Raw genomic sequence first — 21,287 nt, 5'->3', positions numbered from 1 at the left:
CGTCAATGATAATCCAGAACTACAATTTTAATTATTTGTTAAGATTCTTACAATCAGAGAAATGATCGGCTACATAAATGCAGGCAGTATACAGTAATTTTACCAAAAGAGAAAGGACACGATAAACTTCTGTGAATATAAAACTTTGGAAACAAGAGCTGGGATTTGATAGAATAAAACAACTGACTACTTACAAAACAGATTTTTAATTGTGCCCTTTCCTAAATGTTCAGTTTGTTATACTTCAATATTTACTAAAAAAATGTACTGAGATAAAATAATATTGATTGCCATGTTCATTTTTTGATTCATGAGTAACAATTGTAAATGCATTTAGCCTCTGTGTGTATGCATGTGTGAAATAATTTTATTTTCTACTGGATTGCACTATTTTATGTAATTGATTACATTTGACCAGAAATGAATAAACAAGAGGGTACAAGAGGGAAACCTGAAACAAAAACAAGATATTTTTAAAAATCCAAGAAACTAACAGATGGGTCTCAAATAAAATCTGTGTGTCAGAACTAGTGATTCTAAACATAGTAAATACAATTCATTGTTTGCTTCATAAATATTAGAATTTATGAACCACTGCCCAACCTTGCTTTTAGGGGGGGGTGGCTATGGAAAAACTGATAGCTCTCCGGAAAGATAAGAGAAGTGGTTTATCTGGATTCTTTTTAGCCTGGATTCTCACCAAGGGGCAGAAACTGCATTAGTCACACTGCTAGATAATCTGAAGTGGGACCTGAATGGGAAGGGAAATGTGCTCTTCCTATATCATTGAACCTGATATCTGTCTTGGTCACCTGTATGGGTTTGGAATCCACAGCACTCTTTTACAGTGGTTCCACTTCTTAGATAATTTCAATTGGTGCAGAGGAGAAGATCTCAATGTATGGTGTTATAAGGTTCTCCTATATTATCTCTTGTTGCTTATCATTTATATCACATTACGTCACAGGGAGTGTCATTTATAGGTTTGTGCTTTGTTGGCACATACCTTGGCTTTTGAAATCTCAGTACAAGTTTGCCATAACATTTGATATTCTGTATTCCTAGCTATGTTTCACAGCTGAATACAACCGCAGCACAAATCTAGACTTCTATCATTCTTACAAGACAATGGACTCAGCATGGGCAAATGACATCTTCAAAGTTCAACGTTCTGCAAAGACTCCCCAGAATAAATCTTTGATATCTGTAGCCAGTCATTATGCTGAAACATCGCTGTTAGTTTATTCAAAGAGGGTTTTTTTTTCTCATTCATTACAATATATTTTAAAAGTCAAATGTAAATATCAGAAAAAGATTGTTGAATGGATAGTGAAATGAAGAAATGCCAATGGATGCTTGATGGCAGAAAAAAATGGGATGTAAATAAAATAAAAAAAATGTTTTATAAAATATGTGAGGAGAAATATTTGGGAAAATATCACCAAAAGCAGAAGCAACCAGGTAAATCATGAGAAATAAAACTATCAATCTGAAATCAGCTTTGATTAGATCAGCTGAGGGTTAAAAAAATAATGTGCAAACTCCCCTGTTTCAAGTGCTTTCCGTGAGCAATCCAAAGTGATCAAATAGTCCTTAGTGTCTTCATAGTTGCTGTCCTCATGTCCTGCTTACATGTAACACTACATCTCTATTTTTGAAAAGTGAATATTGGCCTTTGTAGGTTTTTGGTTTGAGACAGAAAAGACTTCCTTTTTCCAGGAGATGCACTTGCTGGAGCCGTTTCCTTTCTACAATAAGATAAGCAAAATGAGCTTATAAAGTAAAATAGATTTATCTTCCAATGTCTATAGTTCACCATCTTTCTTTCCCCTTCTCTTAAATCAATACACACATAATGACAGGCTGCATGTAATCGTGCAGCTCCTAAATTACTTCCTAAATTGGTTAATGTTTTAGAAACATCCTGGATGTTGGGTTGGGTTCCATATTGAAGTTTCGCTGAGGATTTCAGGTAGGGCTCCTGCCTTTTTCATACTCCTTAATTGCTGCTTCTACGATACTCATCAACAAAAGCAAGCACATGGATGAGAAGAATTCCATTATCACTTTTTAATGTTTCTTATATACAAGGCTGCCTCTTCTTAACACTTCATGGCTGATCATGGGCCATTTGTCAATGTATTTATTCTAAAAAGCTTTATCTCATTCTTCATTTGAATGACCCTAAACACAGCAAGTAAACAATGGTTAATGGAATTTATGATGAGTGGGTAGTAGAACTGTCAATCAAAATAATGTACCTTCTCCTGAGTTCATATTTTGGAAGGAGGAAGAAATTGAGGGAAAAAATGGATTTGAGAGATGTGGCTGGATTGGTCTGACAGAAATCAAAGAGCACCTTTATCTCTCAGAATTACAGGTATATGAGTATGTATTTAATACAAGAGTGCTCAAGGATTAACAGGCTATAAATACTTTGCAATATTAAGGGAACCTGTTTACAACACATTTTAAATTATTGAATAAAAGCTAGTATGTTTCCTTATTTAAAAGTGAACAAAATGACTGTGCTGCTCTGTACCTTCCACCCAAGTCACATTATTTTGTACATCAAGGGTGGGGAGTGATGATGACCCTTTTATGAAAAGGGACCCTTGTCAACTTCAACTCCCAGAGTTCTTGAGCCAGCCATCGTTCCCCACCTCTTATGTACATAAAGATCCAAAGGAGAAAAGAATAATAATTTCCAAACCAGAAAAGAGGTTGGTGGTAGCAGCAAAGCCAAAAATCTCCAGAGATATCCCTGGGGTCCAGAGAGTACCGTATGCTTTAATTTGGAAGGGAAAAAAAGATGATAAGAAAATGGTGCCTTCAGCAGAGAGGATAAGCAACACATAACTCCCAAAATGACAGTGTAACACTCTGAATACAACTCAGCAGGTTTTTTTGTCATGCAACTAATAAAATGTGATCAGAGGATGTGTTCCTTTTGCTCTTCAGGATCACTAAGCACGCTTTCTATCTAGAGAAACAGAAACGAACATCTTACAATTGCTCTCCTTTCAAATGGATAGCTTTATTTATTTGTATTGTTCCCCCAGAAAAGATTCCAGGTGGCTTGCACCCATAAGACATTAAAACCATACAGTGAAACAACCCCTATAAATAACATAACAACCAGTTTGATCAATCACCATCCAAACGCCACTGCCTCACATAACAGGAGCAGAGTAATTACTGCCTTGTTGAGGGGAATATATTGATCTTGGGGAAGGCAAGCTGTTCCACAGCTGAGAAGCTCTCCATATGAATGCCATCCCATTTACATCCTGCAGCAGACCACAAGAAATGGTCCTGGGAGAAGTGAAGACCCAAATTTAAAGGTCTTAATAGATGCATCCAGCATCTTAAACACGGCCATGGAAACCCTTCAATTCCTTGGCTAGCACAACAACGATGAGGGGTCACTGGTGCTCTCTGAGCTTGCTTGTTTTCTTGCAGATGTTTCATTATCAAAACTAGGTAACATCATCAGGCTGCAAGAAAACAAGCAAGTTCAGAGAGCACCAAGGACCCCTCATTTCAACTCTGAGCTACAAATATTCTCCTTTATTAGTAAAACAATGATGATTGGATAGTGGAACTCATAGTCCAAAAAAGTCTGGAAGACATCTGGCCGGAAAAAGTTGTCATAGTACTGAAAAGCAACAGGCTAGGGCACAATGTAGATAAAATTGGTGAAAGTCAGGCTGAGGTCTGTGGATTTTACTTCTCTCCCCCTCCTCAACAATAATGTAAATGTTCATGAGCAATTTCTAATGGATGCTGAAAAGTCTCTTTCCCTGAAAATAAGACCTCCCGGATAGTAAACCCAATTGGGCTTCTGAGCGCATGTGCTAAAATAAGTCCTCCCCTGAAAATAAGCCTCCCGGGAAGTATTGCAACACAGCAGCAGCCATGAAGTGATCACACTTACCTCCTGCATCTCAAAAATAATAAGACCTCCCTGAAAATAAAACCAAGCGCTTATTTCGGGGGTCACACGGAAGAACTTATCCTATGGAACGATCTTCCCGTGGAGATCCGGACCCTTACTACCCTTCCGGCCTTCCGCAAAGCGACCAAGACCTGGCTGTTCCGGCAGGCCTGGGGCTGTTGATCTTTCCAGCCCCATCCTAAGCTATGAATGTTGTGGAATTTTAATGTTGTTTTTTTAGTTTTTGTATGTTCCCCCTTCCTTTTTATCTGTAAGCCGCCCTGAGTCTCTCAAGAGTGGGCAGCATACAAACCTTAGAAATAAAATAAATAAATAAACTTGACTTCCTTACTCTACCTATAAAAATATTTTCTTGATATAAAGGAATTTTATTTTCAGAATTTGTCTTTGCCTTTATGAGCCCTTTTTCAGGTACAGACAGCTCACATTTCAAGAAGAACAGGCTTCATTACCTTTCATTTAAACCATGGAGAAAGAATGCTGGAAACTACTGCTTTCAATTGTACACAGGTAATCCTTGACTTTCAATCATTCATTTAGTGATTGTTCAAAGTTACAATGGCACTGAAAAGAGTGACTTACAACCAGTCCTCACACTTATGACCATCACAGCACCCTATGGGCATCTGATCAAACTTTACCGTAGGTGCTTGGCAACTGGCAGGAATTTATGATGGTTACAGCATCCTAAGTTCACATGATCACCATTTGTGATCTTCTCAGCTGGCTTCCAACAAGCAGTCAATGGGGGAAGCTGGATTCACTTAACACCCATATCATTCATTTAACACCTATGACAAAAAAAAGGTCACAAAATTGGGTGCTATACTTAACTGCCTTACTTAGCAATAGAAATTCTGATCCCAATTCTGGTTGTAAGTCAAGGACTACAGGTTCACATTTCAAAGCAAACATAATGGTTAGTCTTGTGTTGTCATTTTAAGGGTTTGTTTTTTTTAAATTGGCTTTAGTAATAAATTACTCAGGGGGACTTACAGTATTTGTTTTGTGTTTGTTTTCATACCTGCACATCCAGCAGTGTCAAAAGTAATGGGCTAAATAAAATAATGGTGTATATAAGGTAAGTACCTATGACCCTTAATAAATGCCACTGCCTCTGGTCACCAATTATAGGGGACTAGAGCTGGATTATGACTGAAATACACGACAGCGGGAGAAAATAAAGCATTATTTCTAATTGGTCAAAGTGTGTTTCGAAATGCCTTTTTGCTTGTTAGTATAATGACTTTCTTTTAACAAATGAAGGTCCTTGCTCTATTCACACAAAATTCAAAGGCAACAGGCAGCAGAATGAATGCAAGGATATGAATAAGCTCCAAATTTCTCTGAACAGGACAGGAACAGTTTTCCAGCATATGTAGAAAGCATGAGCTTATGCATCTTGCTCTTAATTTTATTTATTTTTATTATTCCAATGGTTTCCTCCTTCCTTATCTATTGTAACCTTCATTTAGAGTTCTTCATTAGGCTGGTATGTGACATGTCTCCATAGGGTGTTTTTCCTTATTAAGCCTAAGTGGTAACAGCAAAGATAATCTAGAATTATGTTTCAAATTGCATATCAGTACAGTAACAAGCACATACTTCAGCTTTAAAAAATTGTTTTTATGAGGCTTGCCTGTACTATTTTCCAGGGGTGATATTTTAATATACAGTAGCAGGAATTTAATAGTACTGAGTAAAATTATTTCACTCTATTCTGCTTAGAAACAGGGAAGAGTAAGAGCAACAGATTCCCCACGCTACAATATAAATTCATATTTTATGACATACTTTTTAGCCTTAGTCAAGAATTCCATATAACTTTTTAATACAGACACAGGGTATATGGTAGGATACCAGACAGCTGTGCCTAAGTCAGCAGCAGCATTTTTTGCTAATAAGAACAGTAGCAATCTGTTTGGGCACATTTCAGACAGTATAAGGATTTAATAATTATAAATAATGTAGAATTTAAGAACACACTCTTCACTAGTTTCCCATATATGTGGTTCAGCTTTATAACTGGGAGCAATGGAAGCCTTCCTAGGAAAACAACTTACTTTCTTATACTGGTTGCTCCAGAGCTCAATGTGGAAAATGACAGGAATATTCAATACAGATTAATCTGATCTCATAGTGATTTTTTCTTAGCTGTGTAAACTAGTAGGGACTGGCATGGGCTGCCTTATGCATGCTTATAAGACACCAAAGTGGAAACGCTAGTCTATAATATGTCTAAAAAACTTTAAAATAACCTTTTTTTATTTCTGCATTTGAATCCTGTGGCTATTATCTTCAAACTTTGCATTTTGTTTTAGTTTAATAAAATAATTACATCCAGAGTGTTCTTGCAAAATGATTTTATGCAATAAATATGTACTTCTTATTAGTCATCTGTTCCACACTGTCCACAGGTGGCCCTTACTTTGTATGGGCATTACAAACCCCAATCATTCATTTATGTGTAGGAAAATAGGCTAGGAAAATGACTTCTGTCTGGGAAAACAATGTGGTTTTTATGAATGTTTCTGGCATTTCTTTTGACTATTTCCTATGCTCCCTATGTTTTTATTTAATTCTGCACATCTTTTACTAAATGAAAGCTATTCCCAAGCTTCTATTCTTCCCTTTTCTAAATAATTAAAAAGATTTTAGTTTTTGGTGGTTATACATATTTCTTGAAAAAAAAATCTACTTCTGGCATCCAGGGAAATAATGGTGGGCTGAAGTCAGTTCCGTGACAGTGGAGCAACTGACTATGACAGAATGAGAATCTGGTGAATGCATTAGAACAGGGGTCCTCAAACTATGGCCCGCGCACAATCACGAGGCTGCCTCACCCACATAGCCCGCCCACCCTTCAGCCGAGCGCAGGACTTACCTTCATGAGCCCTGCGGGCTGGAACTGAAAGGTAAAGCCAACAATTTTGGCCTGCAGAATGCTTCTGGAGGTGTGGGGTGTGTGTGTGAAAAATAGACAAAAACCTGGCAAAAATGGCCTATTTTCCGCCTCCCCGCCTCCAAAAGATAAAGAGATAGAGATGGAGATGGAGATATGGAGATGGAGAGATAGATAGATAGATAGATAGATAGATAGATAGATAGAGAGAGAGAGAGAGAGAGAGAGAGAGAGAGAGAGAGAGAGAGAGAGAGAGAGAGAGAGAGAGAGAGAGAGAGAGAGATTTCTCAAGCTCCTTGGGGCTGAGAAGAATTGCTGCAAAACTGAGTTTCTTGAAGTGGACCACTAGACTCCTAAACAACTGAAAAAACAATCTAGTAAAAAGAAAAGGCAACAAAAAGACCAACATGCAAACAAAAGCAAATAAAACACCCCCAGGAGCAAAACAAATTAAAGTTTAATTTTTGTGCATTGTTCAATGGACTGTTAAATTGCCCACACACCCAGTCACATGACCACCTAGCCACACCCACCCTGCTGGTCTGCCCCCCCCCCCCAACAGTCTAAGGGACCGTGAATTGGCCTCCTGTTTAAAAAGTTTGAGGATCCCTGGATTAGAACCTTGGGATTTCTCTCTTGAGCAAGGAGAGGAGTATGATTGCTAACAAGCACTCCATTCAGTGGTTCCCTGCAAGGAGGTTGTAAGACAGCAGCTTCTGGCAGGTTTTAGAGTACTGGGAGATAGGAAAAGCCATTTCTGCTTATGCGATGGTTCAAAGCTATTATGGATACAGAGTTCAAATACTTTCTTAATCACATCTGGAAGCTGTTTGTTAATGGATTTTTGGATCTATATCTATAGCTATATATTTATAAAATATATAAAATATATTTTTATTTTTTCCTTGATAAAAGAAGTTTCATGAAAGTTTACAGACTTAAAACATTTTTAAATGAATTTTTTTAAAAGTTATAACATCAATTTTGCATCATGGGCAGATTTGATAAGCAATCCCTATATTTTTTCACTCAACTCATTGTGAATATATTGATTAGAGCAGTGGCCCCTAATCTTTTGGCCCCAGGCACTGGCTTTGTGGAAGACAATTATTCCTCTGACCGGGGACGGAGGAATGGTTTCCGTTTCAGTTGCTCACATACTGTATACCTCCAGCTCTGCGGCCCAGTTGCTAACAGACCATGGACCAGTACCGGTCCACGGTCCAGGGGTTGGGGACCCTTGGACAGAGCAGGGGTCACCAACCTTTCGGACTTCAGGGACCACTAAATACATAATTTTAAATCCCGCGGAACACTAAATGGTTATGTGACTGGGTGGATGTGACCAATTCAATATCACTCACATCAAGGAGCACCTCACCAGCCACTTGCTCCTCCCTCCCAGCCACTCCTCACCTGCATGTCTGGGCTCCTTAGGGCCCCAACAGGAAGCAGTTGTTGGAGCTAAGCAGCCACCACAAGAACGTGTTGGCAAAACAGCTGGCTCAGTTCAAATTGGATTTGAATGAGAAGGAGGCTCAGCAGAAGCACCTCACTGCGGACTACAAGCAGAGGCTTTCCAAGCAGAGGGAAGACCTGTGGGAGTGCAAGGCCAGGTACTGACCCCTGGAGGCTCACTGGGCAGAGTTGGTCAGCCAGTTCTAGGCCATGATGCAGTCCCACTGGAACAAGGCCCTCCAGCTCTTTGTCACCAGCGGCACTTCCGTCCAGCTTTCTCCCAAAGCAGACCCCAAGTCAGAATTTCTCCCTCCCCCACTCCGACCCACACAAAAAAACACCAAAGGGGGAGACTCTGTAGCAACACAAACATTCATTGCACGTATCCGGCTCAGTGGCCCTAGTATGAGGACCCCTGATTTAGTGCAATATAAAAAATAAAAATATTTTTTCTGCGGACAACCAAAATTTACTCACGGACCACCAGTGGTCCACGAACCACCAGTTGGTGACCCCTGGATTAGAGGATGCAGAGCAGTTCCTTGTGGCACCCAACTTCATACCTCTTTTCAAAATAATAAGGAATCACTGATGAGTTCTCTCAAAGTATTATTTTGAGTCAGCTGTTTTTAGAATTTACCTCAGACATGACAATACTGTACATCTTCCTACAGGAATGCAAGCACACTTATAAGCTTAGCAGTGACAGATTCAGGGATGAGTCTCAGGACTTATCTACGTATCCCTGAGTACGTACTTTCTCCCTATCCTTGAGGCAGCAGGAAAGAACATTTCTCTGAAGAACACTGCTCCCTCCCCACAATTCATCTTGCCATACGCCCAGAAGAAGATCAACAGAGTTGCTGCCTTCAAATACCACACAGTTTTCGAAACGCTAATTGACAGCCCCCTTTATGATGTGCTCTGGAATCTTTTCAGGTATTAATGTCAGGCTGACTGGTAATTATCTGGATCTTCCTGTTTCACTTTTAGAAGATAAGAATGATATCTGCTCTTCTACAGTCATCTGGCACTTCACTATTTCTCCCGGAATTAACCAGAGATATTACAAAACGCTTTTGGAAAGGTTATCAGCTAGGTTCCTTCAGTATCCTAAAATGTGATTAATCTTCTTGTAGGCTCATTCATTCAACTCATCAAAGTAAATAGGTATTCCTTGACTATATTTCCATCAGTCTCATGTCTCTGTCTTATTCTTTCGTCCTGTTCTTTACAGTTTCCTGGTGGAATACACACATTTCTGTTAAAATAAGACTTCAGTGTTTCTGCATTTTCTTCGCTATCTACCATTCTTTATTGAGCAGCTGTATACTTATTCTTTTCTTTTTATTTTGAATATATCTAAATAATTGCTTGTTGTTATTCTTAGCATTGTCGATAAATTCAGTTCATTCTAAGCTTTCATTTTCTTGACACTGACAAGATCATTCCAGGCTACCTCTTTGTACTTTTCCATTGTGACTGGTCTTTCTTTCTATTCCCTGCATGTGTCCTTTGCTGTTGTCCTATTCGGACAGCTATTTACTAATCTTTATATAAATAAATATATAAATAAATGTCCATGACCCATATATTACTGTGATATTTACAAATATTTCTGTGATGTGTGTATATAAGGAAAAAATCACTGTATATCTCACTAATTCTAGATCTAATTTAATAAAATAAAATGACATAAATCAGATGTCAAATCAATCTACCAAGAGCACTCCAGAATATATTAGTAAATCCTGATTTGTGTTTTAAACAGCCATGTCCTGAAATATCTTCTAAAATAAATACCCTCCACAATAATTTTAGAGGCGCCCCCAATTTCTGTGCTCCAAAGGTTTTGAATCACTGATGTCCATTAACCATAGCATAGCCATATCCTGATAGATGATGGAATGGAATGTATCATCCTCTCAAATTGGCAACAGGTTCTGGGATATTGATGTGCCCACATGCTGTAATTCTATATCAGGTAGAAAGGGATTACTTCTCAATATAAAAATGTTCCCTGAAGATATAAATATATATATATCAAAAGCCATCAGTGGCTTTTGAATATCTCTGCTAATGGATAGCCTATCTAACCTTGCTTCTATACTGTAAACATTTTAAAAATAGTTATGTGTTAATAATCATTGATGAAGTTTCCTTCCATGATCTTGGAACATAGTTATTTTTTTGTCCTTGCCATTTAGAAAGCTATGCTAGCCTGCTAAATGGAACCAAATAATGTGGGAAAAAGTTGCCAGGAGAATGTCAAAGTTGGATTGTTCCAAGAAAAAGAGTAGAGAAAGCAGAGATTCACTTTGTGGCACTGAATCCATCAGTGATGGCTAACCTTTTTTGGCTCCTGTGTCAAAAGCAGGGGGAGTGCAGGGGGGGTCATGTGCAGGCGTGCCACACCCATAATGCTATGAGCGCGACCCCAGTGCGCATGCGAGCGTGACCAGCGCTTCCCCCCGCTTTTGGCATGCTTTCTTCACTCTCCCCAGGCTCCAGAGGCTTTCTAAGAGCCTGGGGAGGGCAAAAACAGCCTCCCTGTTTCCCCAACCCCCAGAGGATGAAAAACGGTCCTACGGGGAACCTGGAAGTTTGGAAATGGTGATTTCTGGTTTGCTTGTAGGGGCGTTTTTTGGCCTCCGGAGCCTTCAAGGAAGCCTTCTGAAGGTTCCGGAAGGGTCTGGAAAGTGAAAAACGGCCCTACAAGCAAACTAGAAGTATATCCCTAAACTTGGGGTTTGCCCGTAGGGCCTGTTTTTCGTGCTCCGGAGGCTTCAAGGAAGCCTCCGGAGGGCGAAAAACTGCCTCAAAAGAAGGTCGAAGTCAGCTGCACGCTGGAACTGACAGGGGTGTTAAGTATTCATTAATATTCATGAGGCCAGCAACAGCCTCTGGGCTTTCTGGTTGGCTGAAAGCCTCAGAGGGTGTTGCCGGCCGAAAGTTACAGTTGATTGGCCGAGGGACTGACGTCAGCGGTTGCTGTCTAGTCCCCGGCCGGTGATTGGTTAAACGTTAGTATAAATACCTTTGGCGCGCGTTCTGTTCTTCGAATCGCTGTCAGCTTAGAATAAACCAGTTGTTGTTTGAACCCTGGCTGCGCGTCGTCCCTCCGCCGATATATAAAACTGGCGACGAGGGTGGGATCGCGATTCCACGCAAGCCTAGGGTAGAGAGAGAGGTTCTATCAGCCAGCTGCCACAAGCCGCTACTCGCGCCGGCACCGAACGCTGAGGGAAAATTCCTGTCACGACCTCCTCTCCTCAGCCTCCCACTCCTCAGCCTGTCACTAACTCCTAGCCAACATGAATTCTTTGCCGCCTTTCGCTCCATTCGGCTCCGCCGGTGAATCCTGGGAAGGGTTCATGGAGCGGTTTGAGACATACCTAATTGCTACAAAGAACCAGGCTCAAACCGATGAGGAGAAGTGTAGTTTCTTTTTATCCTGCTGCGAACCTTCTATGTTCGCCTCAGCCAGAGCTATGGCTGCTCCCAGACCAGCTTATAAATTAGGTTGGGACAACTTGATGGCTAAACTGAAGGGGCACTATGCCCCGACACCTTCCAAAATTGCCCGCAGCTTTGCGTTCCGCAGAAGAGTGCAAAAGCCGGGAGAGTCAATTAGTCAGTTCTTAGAAGCCCTGCGCACGGTAGCGTCCCAGTGTGATTTCTCAAATCTTGAAGAAAATTTAGTTGAGCAATTCGTGTGCGGAGTGCGGGATGTCCATCTAAGAAGTCGCATGTTCCGCCACCACGATATTACTCTCCTACAAGCAGTGGAGATCGCCAGAGCAGCTGAGCTCTCTGAGCAATCCACCGCGGATCTGGAGCGGCTACAACTATCATCACAAACTCCAGGGCACGTTCCGTTCACTCCACCGGCCTCCCAAATCCATGACATTGACTATGATGACTTTACGCCGTCCGAGGACCCGGAGCCCGACAACGTCGGCCAAGTACGTGCCCAACCTCGGCGAAGACAACCGGCTCCTTCAGCGGCAGCACCGCAAACCTCCAAGGCGTCTTGCCTTAGTTGCGGAGGCCGCCACGACCGCCAGACCTGTCAGTTCCGGAACGCCATCTGCCACCGTTGTCAGAGGCAGGGGCACATTGCCCAAGTCTGCCGAGCATCCTTGCCGGCCCCTGCCTTCTTCCAAGCCAACGAAAGACCCAAATCGCAGCCGCGCCGCCAGCCACCGCGGCCAACGCGCAGAGGAGACGACTGCCACAATGTGTCCGCACCGCAGGAAATGGAGAGTTCAATCAACCAGGCCTCCTCCGGATCCCGAAAAATAACAGCCAATGTCCACCTGGCAGGTCAGCCGTGCCAAATGGAGGTGGACTCCGGTTCCTCCCGTTCGTGCTGTCCTGGGACATGTTCTCCCGCCTCTGCCCTGCGGTGCCCCAAACAAAGTTAGCCCCAACCCGCTTGCTTTTAAGGGACTACCAGGGAAAATTGATTCCCGTCCTGGGGTCTTTCCCTATTCCTGTCAATTATGGCACTTTTAATGGGGAGCTGCCAATCATTATTGTAAAAAACGCCCTGCCGGCCCTTCTCGGCCTTGACTGGTTTCCAGCACTGGGGTTGTCCATTGGGGGGGTGCACTGGGTGATTTCCTCTTCAGTAGAGGACGTCTTAAAAGAGTTCTCTGACGTTTTCGATGGTCAGCTCGGGTGCTACAAGGGAACCCCCATCTCCCTTAGTTTAGATCCCCAGATTGCTCCCATTAGGCTGAAAGCCCGCAGGGTGCCTTTTGCCTTAAGGGCCAAGGTTGACGCCGAACTTGACAAACTCTTGGCGCAGGGTGTCATCGAGCCAGTTGATCACGCTCCATGGGAGACCCCCATAGTCCTCCCGGTCAAGCCGGATGGCTCGGTGAGAATCTGCGCCGACTACAAGTCGACGATCAACTTGGCCCTTCAGGCAAACCCCTATCCAGTCCCTGTTGTGCAACACCTGCTCCACTCCTTGGGGCAGGGTTGCATATTTGCCAAACTGGATATGGCGCAGGCCTATCAACAGCTCCCGGTGGATGACGATGCGGCGGCTGCCCAGACCATCGTCACCCATCGTGGGGCTTTCCGTTGTCGCCGCTTTCAATTCGGCGTGTCCGTTGCCCCGGGGATCTTCCAGAGCCTCATGGAGCGTCTGCTCCATGGACTACCGGGGGTTGTGCCATATTTCGATGATGTTCTGATCGCTGCAGCCAGCCGCTCAGAACTCATCGATGTATTACGGAAGGTCCTCAGTCGTTTCAGGGGCGCGGGATTGAAATTGAAGAGCAGCAAATGCTCATTTGCTGTCCCTAGGGTAGAATTCTTGGGCTTCTTAATAGACGCCCAAGGCATTCACCCTACACCGTTAAAAATTGCCGCCATTAAGAACGCCCCTGCTCCCACCTCCAGGGCGGAGCTACAGGCGTTCCTAGGGCTGCTCAATTTCTACGCCCCCTTTATTCCTCACAAGGCGTCACTAGCCGAGCCGCTGCATCGGTTGCTCGACCGATCCGCAGCCTGGCGTTGGGGCAGCCGCGAAGCGCATGCGTTCGCGGCTGTCAAAGAGACGTTGACGTCATCGGCAGTCCTGATTCAGTATCATGACGGGATGCCTCTGACGTTGGCGTGTGACGCCTCCCCATTTGGTCTAGGGGCGGTCCTGAGCCATGTCCTCCCGAATGGCTCAGAGGCCCCTGTGGCCTTTTATTCCCGGACACTCTCCTCGGCGGAGCGTAACTACAGTCAGATCGACAAGGAGGCTCTGGCTGCAGTGTCCGGGATTAAGAGGTTCCACGACTACCTCTATGGTCGGCACTTTACTCTTGTCACCGACCATAAGCCACTCCTTGGGCTTTTGGCGGGCGACAAGCCGACCCCTGCCATTCTATCCCCCCGAATGACTCGCTGGACGGAGTTCCTCGCAGCGTATTCTTATACGCTGCTCTACCGTCCTGGCAAACAGCTGGGGCATGCGGATGCCCTCAGCCGTTGCCCGCTACCGGAGACGGACACCGCCACCGTCCCAGCCCTCTCCGTCCTCTCCATTGCCTCCTCCGGTTTCCCAATCTCCGCCGCCGACGTGGCAGCCCACACGAAGGCCGATCCAATCTTCTCCCAGGTCGCTTCCTGGGTTTTGAGGGGATGGCCAACAGACAAAGTGGCAGAGGGCTTTCGGCCCTTTAAAAATCGCCAGGCAGAGATCTCCCTCCACGGGGGTTGTCTCGTCTGGGGGGATCGGGTGCTGATCCCCGCCGCGCTTCGGCCACAAGTTCTGGATCTGCTCCACAAGGACCACCCGGGCATAGCACGGATGAAGGCATTGGCCCGTAGCTATGTCTGGTGGCCCTTGCTGGACACAGAGATAGCGGCCTATGTAGGCCGCTGCACGACTTGTCAAATATCCAGGCCCAACCCCCCTGCCGGGCCTGCTCGAGAGTGGGAGGCTCCGAGAGGCCCATGGTCCCGCCTCCACATCGATTTCGCTGGTCCCTTCCACGGCCAGAACTTCCTGGTTGTGGTGGATGCCTACTCCCGGTGGGTGGAGCTGGTCCTCATGGGCTCTACCACAGCCGAGAGTACGGTCAGGGCTTTACGGAAATTGTTCGCAACCCATGGGTTGCCGGACGTGGTGGTTTCGGACAACGGGCCCCAGTTCACATCCACCACTTTCCAGGAATTCTTGGCCGAGCAAGGGATCCGGCACGCGCCCATAGCCCCGTATCACCCGGCCAGCAATGGCCGGGCGGAGCGGGCGGTCCGCTCAGCGAAGGAGGCGCTGGGCCGCATGGACCGGGGCGACTGGCAGGCGAGGGTGGCGGCTTACCTGCTAAGCCAACATTCCACCCCCTGCCCAACCACCAACAAAAGCCCCGCGGAGCTCTTGATGGGTCGGCGCCTGCGGACTCCCCTGGATAGGCTTCACCCGCTCTATTCAGGGGATCAGCCGAGCAATCTGGGGGTTCTCCCTCCCCGTTCCTTTAAGTTAGGGGATTACGTGTGGGCCCGGTCCTTTGCGGGGGAGCCGAGATGGGTGCCAGCTTCTATCGTTGCCCTGACCGGCCCATGTTCTTTTAGGATCCAATTGGCTGACGGATCCCAATGGAGACGCCATCTGGATCAGCTAAGGAGGCGTCTCCCGTCGCAGGCCGGTGGCCACGAACCCCCGATTGACAACACCACAATACCGGGGTTGCCCTGTGAAGCCTTCACCACTCCAGGCCTCAACCTGTGCCAACCACAACATACTCAAACCGAGGGACCGCAAACAAGGGCCTTCGCCACTCCAGGCCTCCACCTGTGCCATCCACAAAATACTCAAGCCGAGAGACCGCAAACAAGGGCCTTCGCCACACCAGGCCCTACCTACCAAAGCGCCACCTACAAGGACGCCGAACTTACATCTCAACCCGTCCTAGGGAACTTTCCGACATTCAAGCACAACCCCGGGGACACTCCCCAGAAGGTCCCTCCTACTCCTGGTGACGCGCCCCCACGGCCAAGCCTACCTTTGCAGTTGAGCCCGCCTTCTGGGCCTTTTCAAAATGGCGTGCCTCGGAGCTCCACTCCCTTTGGGGAGGAGCTACCACGAGGAGGTCCTCCTCCGCCGACGACTGCCCCTGCAATGAGAAGATCTGGGCGGGTCCGGCGCCGCCCAGCATACCTTAAGGACTACGCATGCTCCGTTTCGGGCATGCGCAGAACTGGGGGAAAGGGGTGTTAAGTATTCATTAATATTCATGAGGCCAGCAACAGCCTCTGGGCTTTCTGGTTGGCTGAAAGCCTCAGAGGGTGTTGCCGGCCGAAAGTTACAGTTGATTGGCCGAGGGACTGACGTCAGCGGTTGCTGTCTAGTCCCCGGCCGGTGATTGGTTAAACGTTAGTATAAATACCTTTGGCGCGCGTTCTGTTCTTCGAATCGCTGTCAGCTTAGAATAAACCAGTTGTTGTTTGAACCCTGGCTGCGCGTCGTCCCTCCGCCGATATATAAAAAGGACAACACCTTGTGTCCTCTAAAAAAATGGCTCCGCATGCCACCTCTGGCACGCATGCCATAGGTTCACCATCACAGGCCTAGATCCATTACAAGTAGTCCTCAGCTTACAACAGTTCATTTAGTGACTTTTGAAGTTACAATGGCACTAAAAACTGCTTTATGACTATTTTTCATAGTTACGACCACTGATCTCCAACAGCGGTGGTATTCAGCAAGTTCTGACCGGTTCTGGATAACTGGTAGCAGAAATTTTGAGTAGTTCGGAGAACCGGTAAATATCACCTCTGACTGGCCCCTCCCCCATCTATTCTTTGCCTCCCTAGTCCCAGCTGATCTGGAGGAAATGGAGATTTTGCACTAACTTTCCCCTGGAGTGTGGAGGGAATGAAGATTTTACAGTATCCTTCCCCTGCCACATCCACCAAGCCATGCCCACAGAACATGTAGTAAAAAAATTTGAATTCCATCACTGATTTCCATGATCATGTGATCAAAATTCATATGCTTGGCAACTGACTGTGTTGACAGTTGCAGTGTCCCAGGGTCATGTGAACCTCTTTTACAATGTTCTGACAGGCAAATTCAATAGGGAAGCCAGATTTATTTAACAACCATGTTACCAACTTAACAATTGCAATGATTCACTTAACAACTGTGGCAACAAAAGTCGCAAAATGGGGCAAAATTTATTTAACAACTATCTTACTTAGCAACAGAAATTTGGGGCTCAATTGTGGTTGTAAGTCAAGGACTGCATAGGAATGAAGGTCAAACAAAGAGGATGAGAGAAAGAAGAGAGAATTCTGGGAGTTGAAGTCCAAATGTCTTAAAGTTGCTAAGTTTGAGAAACACTGCTGAAGAGTGTGCTGATTAGAAAGTCAAGATGGATAGGTATGAAAATAATCTGAGCATAGCAGAGCTAGGTTTCCCACTCAAATATTAGTTCTACAAATCACAAACTATTCAGTTTTTCACAAATGTAAGATTATTTCTGCCGTTCCTTTTCAAAGCAAATCCAAAATATGCAAGTGATAATCCCAGATTATCTAAGCAACAGATCTAATGACTTCTGGGCTCTTTTTTTAAAAAAATTCTGTATCATTCTTGTTTCACATATATGTGTGTACATGTGTGTGTGTGTGTGTGTGTGTGTGTTTGAGTGTGTGTGTGAGTGTGTGTTCTTTTAGAATGAAACAAAATCATTTTAAAACTATTGGTATATATTTTTCTAATAACATCTGGAATAGAAAGCAAATGGCCCCTTGGGAAATGCCCCAATCATGTGAGATATTATATACAGACAATTTTGGTTTTTAACCTTTATTTTTTCCTCTCCCTCTCTTTTGACCTATAAAATAATATTTAAATAAATACTTCAAAGTCTGCATTTATCTTCCTACCTCTCTTTCCAGGTGAACGAGTTAGCAAATTTCTAAAAGAAACCTTGCACGGTTACATTAATACTGTCTAAAATAGTGTGTTTGCCCCCCCACCTCCTTGGAAGAGTTTTTGAATAATCAGGAAATTCCAGGGAGACAGATTATAAAGAGCAGGCCACAATTGTCATGGAAACCATAGGCAGGGATCCAGAAATCAGGTAACAAAATTACAGTTGAATACAAGCAGCTTCACAAAATCTGAATTGATTGGGAGGGGTGTGTGTGTATTTTCTTTTTTTCAAAAGAAACCAAAAAGACTATGCAATTATGAGGAAATGTCTCTTTTGATTCAGCTTGTTGGCCTGAAGAGGAAAGCTTTGAAAGTGAATCTTTCTTTTAGAGTATTGAAATTGCTTTCTCAATTATTGTAGCTAGTATTAATCTTCATATATCCATGTCTCCAATGAAAACTGTAGCAATTTTATGCTCTTGAACACTATTATTTTGCCCTTAAAATTGATTTCAAGAACATTACTCCATGGGAAACTGTGGGTGAACTCTCAGCTTCCTCCTCTTCCTCCTCCCTGTTCTATCTTTGAAGTAGTTCCTTATAAGTAATGGACTTGAAAAAGAAGATAGTTGAATGTGCTACACAGTTACTGGTAACAATATCTATAGTAGATAGTTACTGAATGTTTAATGCTTGCATGCATTCTGCACACAAATGTCATCCTATTTGGGGTTCTTTGAGCTTGGTGGTTTTTTCTTCTTACATTTCATTACCAAACTAGATAACATCATCAGTGCTAGAAAGGAATGGGAGTTGATCTTACAGCAGTGGCTTGCTCTGTCAATATTGGTGAGAGTGTTCTTGGTGGTTCCTTGATTTGGCTGTTGCTTACTGTTAGCTTTTCTGTCTAGGTACTTCCTTGTTTGGGGTTTATTTGATTGTTGGTCTAGTATTAATCTTAGTGTTAATCTCTGCTCAGGTGGTTGTCATATTCATGCAAGATTTTATTCAAGTGTATTTTGTGCTTATGGGACATGGTGGCTCAGTGGCTAAGATGCTGAGCTTGTCAATCAGAAGGTTGACAGTTCAGCGGTTTGAAACCCTAGCACAGCGCAATAGTGTGAGCTCTCGTTATTTGTCCCAGCTTCTGCCAACCTAGCAGTTCGAAAGCATGTAAACATGCAAGTAGAAAAATAGGAACCACCTTTGGTGGGAAGATAACAGCGTTCTGTGCACCTTCAGCATTTAGTCATGCTGGCCACATGACCACGGAGACGTCTTTGGACAGTGCTGGCTCTTAGGCTTTGAAATAGAGATGAGCACCTACAGTCGGGGATGACTAGAATATATGTGTGAGGGGAACCTTTACCTTTATTTTGTGCTTGGAAATCAGATCCTCTCCCCCCCCCAAAAAAACAAATTGAGTGTACAGTATTAAACAGTGATGAGGAGCTAGAGAAAATATACTTCTGATCATCTTCACTGCAACAAGAGCACAATAAAGTATTTGCTTTTGGTTAATCAAAAATTGCCATTCCATCTGTTCTGAAGATATCCTTGGATTATGATTTTCAAAATTCTCTGTTTTAGTTCAGCTGGTTGCCGAGAAATTTGGGTAAATTATAGGCCCAACATACCTGGAGAGAAATCAGGTAGAGAAAGGAAGTTGAATGGGGTAATTCAGAGATGACATTCTTCCGGTTCGCCCCTGTTCAGGCAAACCAGTAGTGGCGGTGGCAGGAGGCTCCGCCCACCTGCCCAGATGTCATCACAGATGCTCTGCGCATACACAGTTCTGAACTGGTAGCAAAGATGATAGCATTTCACGCCTGAGGTAATTTCATTGAGACTATTTGAAAAGACATGAACAATACAATTGAATCAGAGTTGAACCCATTTGAGATAAAACTTATTTCTATTCTTAAATTATAATTTTTTTAAAAAAAGAATAATTTTATGCCAAAATATATTTTAAACTGTATCTCCAGCAATGTCAGAACGGGAACAAATTCACAGGGTCCAAGGAATCAAAAGATCAGCAGGGTTTATTAAAGTTCATGAATTAATTAGAGGAGAGCAGTGTCTTGTTTGCTTCTGTATATACCAGCACTTATTAATGGCAGATCTAGAATTGTATTTAAACTGTTATAATCTTTTGACTTCCTATTTATGGCCTCTGTCAGTTTATGACATGGACTCTAACATGTGCATATAGGGTAGTATTCTTATTTTATAGGATGTAAGGAGGCTGTTTGCAACTGCTGATATGGATAGGATATGTCTTAATATTGCCTTTCTTCCTGCCTGCTGCTGTTACACCCTCTTTTTTCTGTGACTTGTGCAAGGCCTTGCCCAATTCAGTAGCACTGAATTTGCTGCTTCAGGCAAGAAAAGGAAATTGGTACTTTTGATTTTTCTTGATTTTAAATTGTGTTCCTTAGAACTCAGGCCAGAATATTCCCAAATACATTATTTTTGTAGAAATTTAATTACCATATGTGAAAGGTGCTCTGGATTATTTGAGATTTATTCCTATATAAACATATACAAAATTATGCCAACATGGTTTTTTTTGTGTTAACATATTCCTTGCTATGGTTTCTGAATAGGATGTTCCAATAATATGCTGGTTCAACGCAATATTTTTTAATTATTCAGTCTATACCAATATAAAATATCCATTAGATTTTTAAGATGCTTCAGGAATGATTTTTGATCTTTTCAAAAGACTATAGAATACATTTTTAAAAAGCAATCACAAAATAAAAACCCTAATATTTACCCATCCTTTCTTTCAGTTTGTAGAATTAGGAATGTCTCCTTTAATTCCCAGGCAATTATTTTATTTTATTCCTGATTCCACAGTTACAGTGTGTTCTAGTAGTATTGAAAAATGTTACCTTTGGGTAATGAAATGTCTGCAAGGAAACAAATAAGCTCAAGAGAATACCAAGGACTCCTCAGCATTGAAAAAATGTCCAGGCTCCTCCCAGTGAAAACATATTCGTTTAGAAATTCACATAATAAACAATAGTTATTCAAATAGTAATGAACAGTGAAGTGTGGGAAGTACAATGTTCTGTTGAATTATCCACACATAATTCCTGGGAAACAAAGAAGACAAAACATGCATATTCCAGATGGTTATAAAACAAGCATATAAAGAAAACAGTGTGTGTTCTTACATTACATATACCGTACATCTTGTACATACATCCATATACATATACAAGTAGACTATTTTTAGGACTGAGGGAGGATTGTAAAGTATGATTGAGAACCACTTTGGTCTAGAGCAGTGATGGCGAACCTATGACACGCGTGTCAGTGCTGACACGCGTAGCCATTTGGGGTGACACGCACAGGATTTCACGCGATTCATCCTCGGCTCCTGCACGGCCGCCGAGGATGAAAGAATCTGTGCTGGAGGAACGGGGGGGGGGGCGGGACGTGTGATCTCCCCCACCCACACTCACTTACTGTATCGCCGCCGCCCCTTTCTGAGCGCAGGGGCTGCTGGTAAGGCGTGCGTGCTGTGCGCACACACGTCATCAGTGCGGCGAGGGAGGACCCGCAGGAGA

The 21,287-nt window shown here is 43.5% G+C and overlaps 1 long non-coding RNA gene across 1 annotated transcript; it reads right to left on the bottom strand.

Moving 5' to 3' along the window:
- Positions 1–539: 539 nt before the first annotated feature.
- LOC148049731 (uncharacterized) lies at positions 540–20,793 on the bottom strand. Its single transcript, XR_015698232.1, has 3 exons — positions 20,607–20,793; positions 19,344–19,555; positions 540–1,748 (listed from the first exon to the last, which is right to left on the bottom strand). It is a non-coding gene; the product is annotated as an uncharacterized LOC148049731 (long non-coding RNA).
- Positions 20,794–21,287: the final 494 nt, after the last annotated feature.

This window comes from Thamnophis sirtalis, unplaced genomic scaffold, assembly GCF_051295495.1.
Source record: "Thamnophis sirtalis isolate CommonGarterSnake01/CBP01778 unplaced genomic scaffold, rThaSir2_p1.2 scaffold_1, whole genome shotgun sequence".
Lineage (NCBI taxonomy): Eukaryota > Metazoa > Chordata > Lepidosauria > Squamata > Natricidae > Thamnophis > Thamnophis sirtalis.
This window is presented reverse-complemented; position numbering and strand designations above follow the sequence as displayed.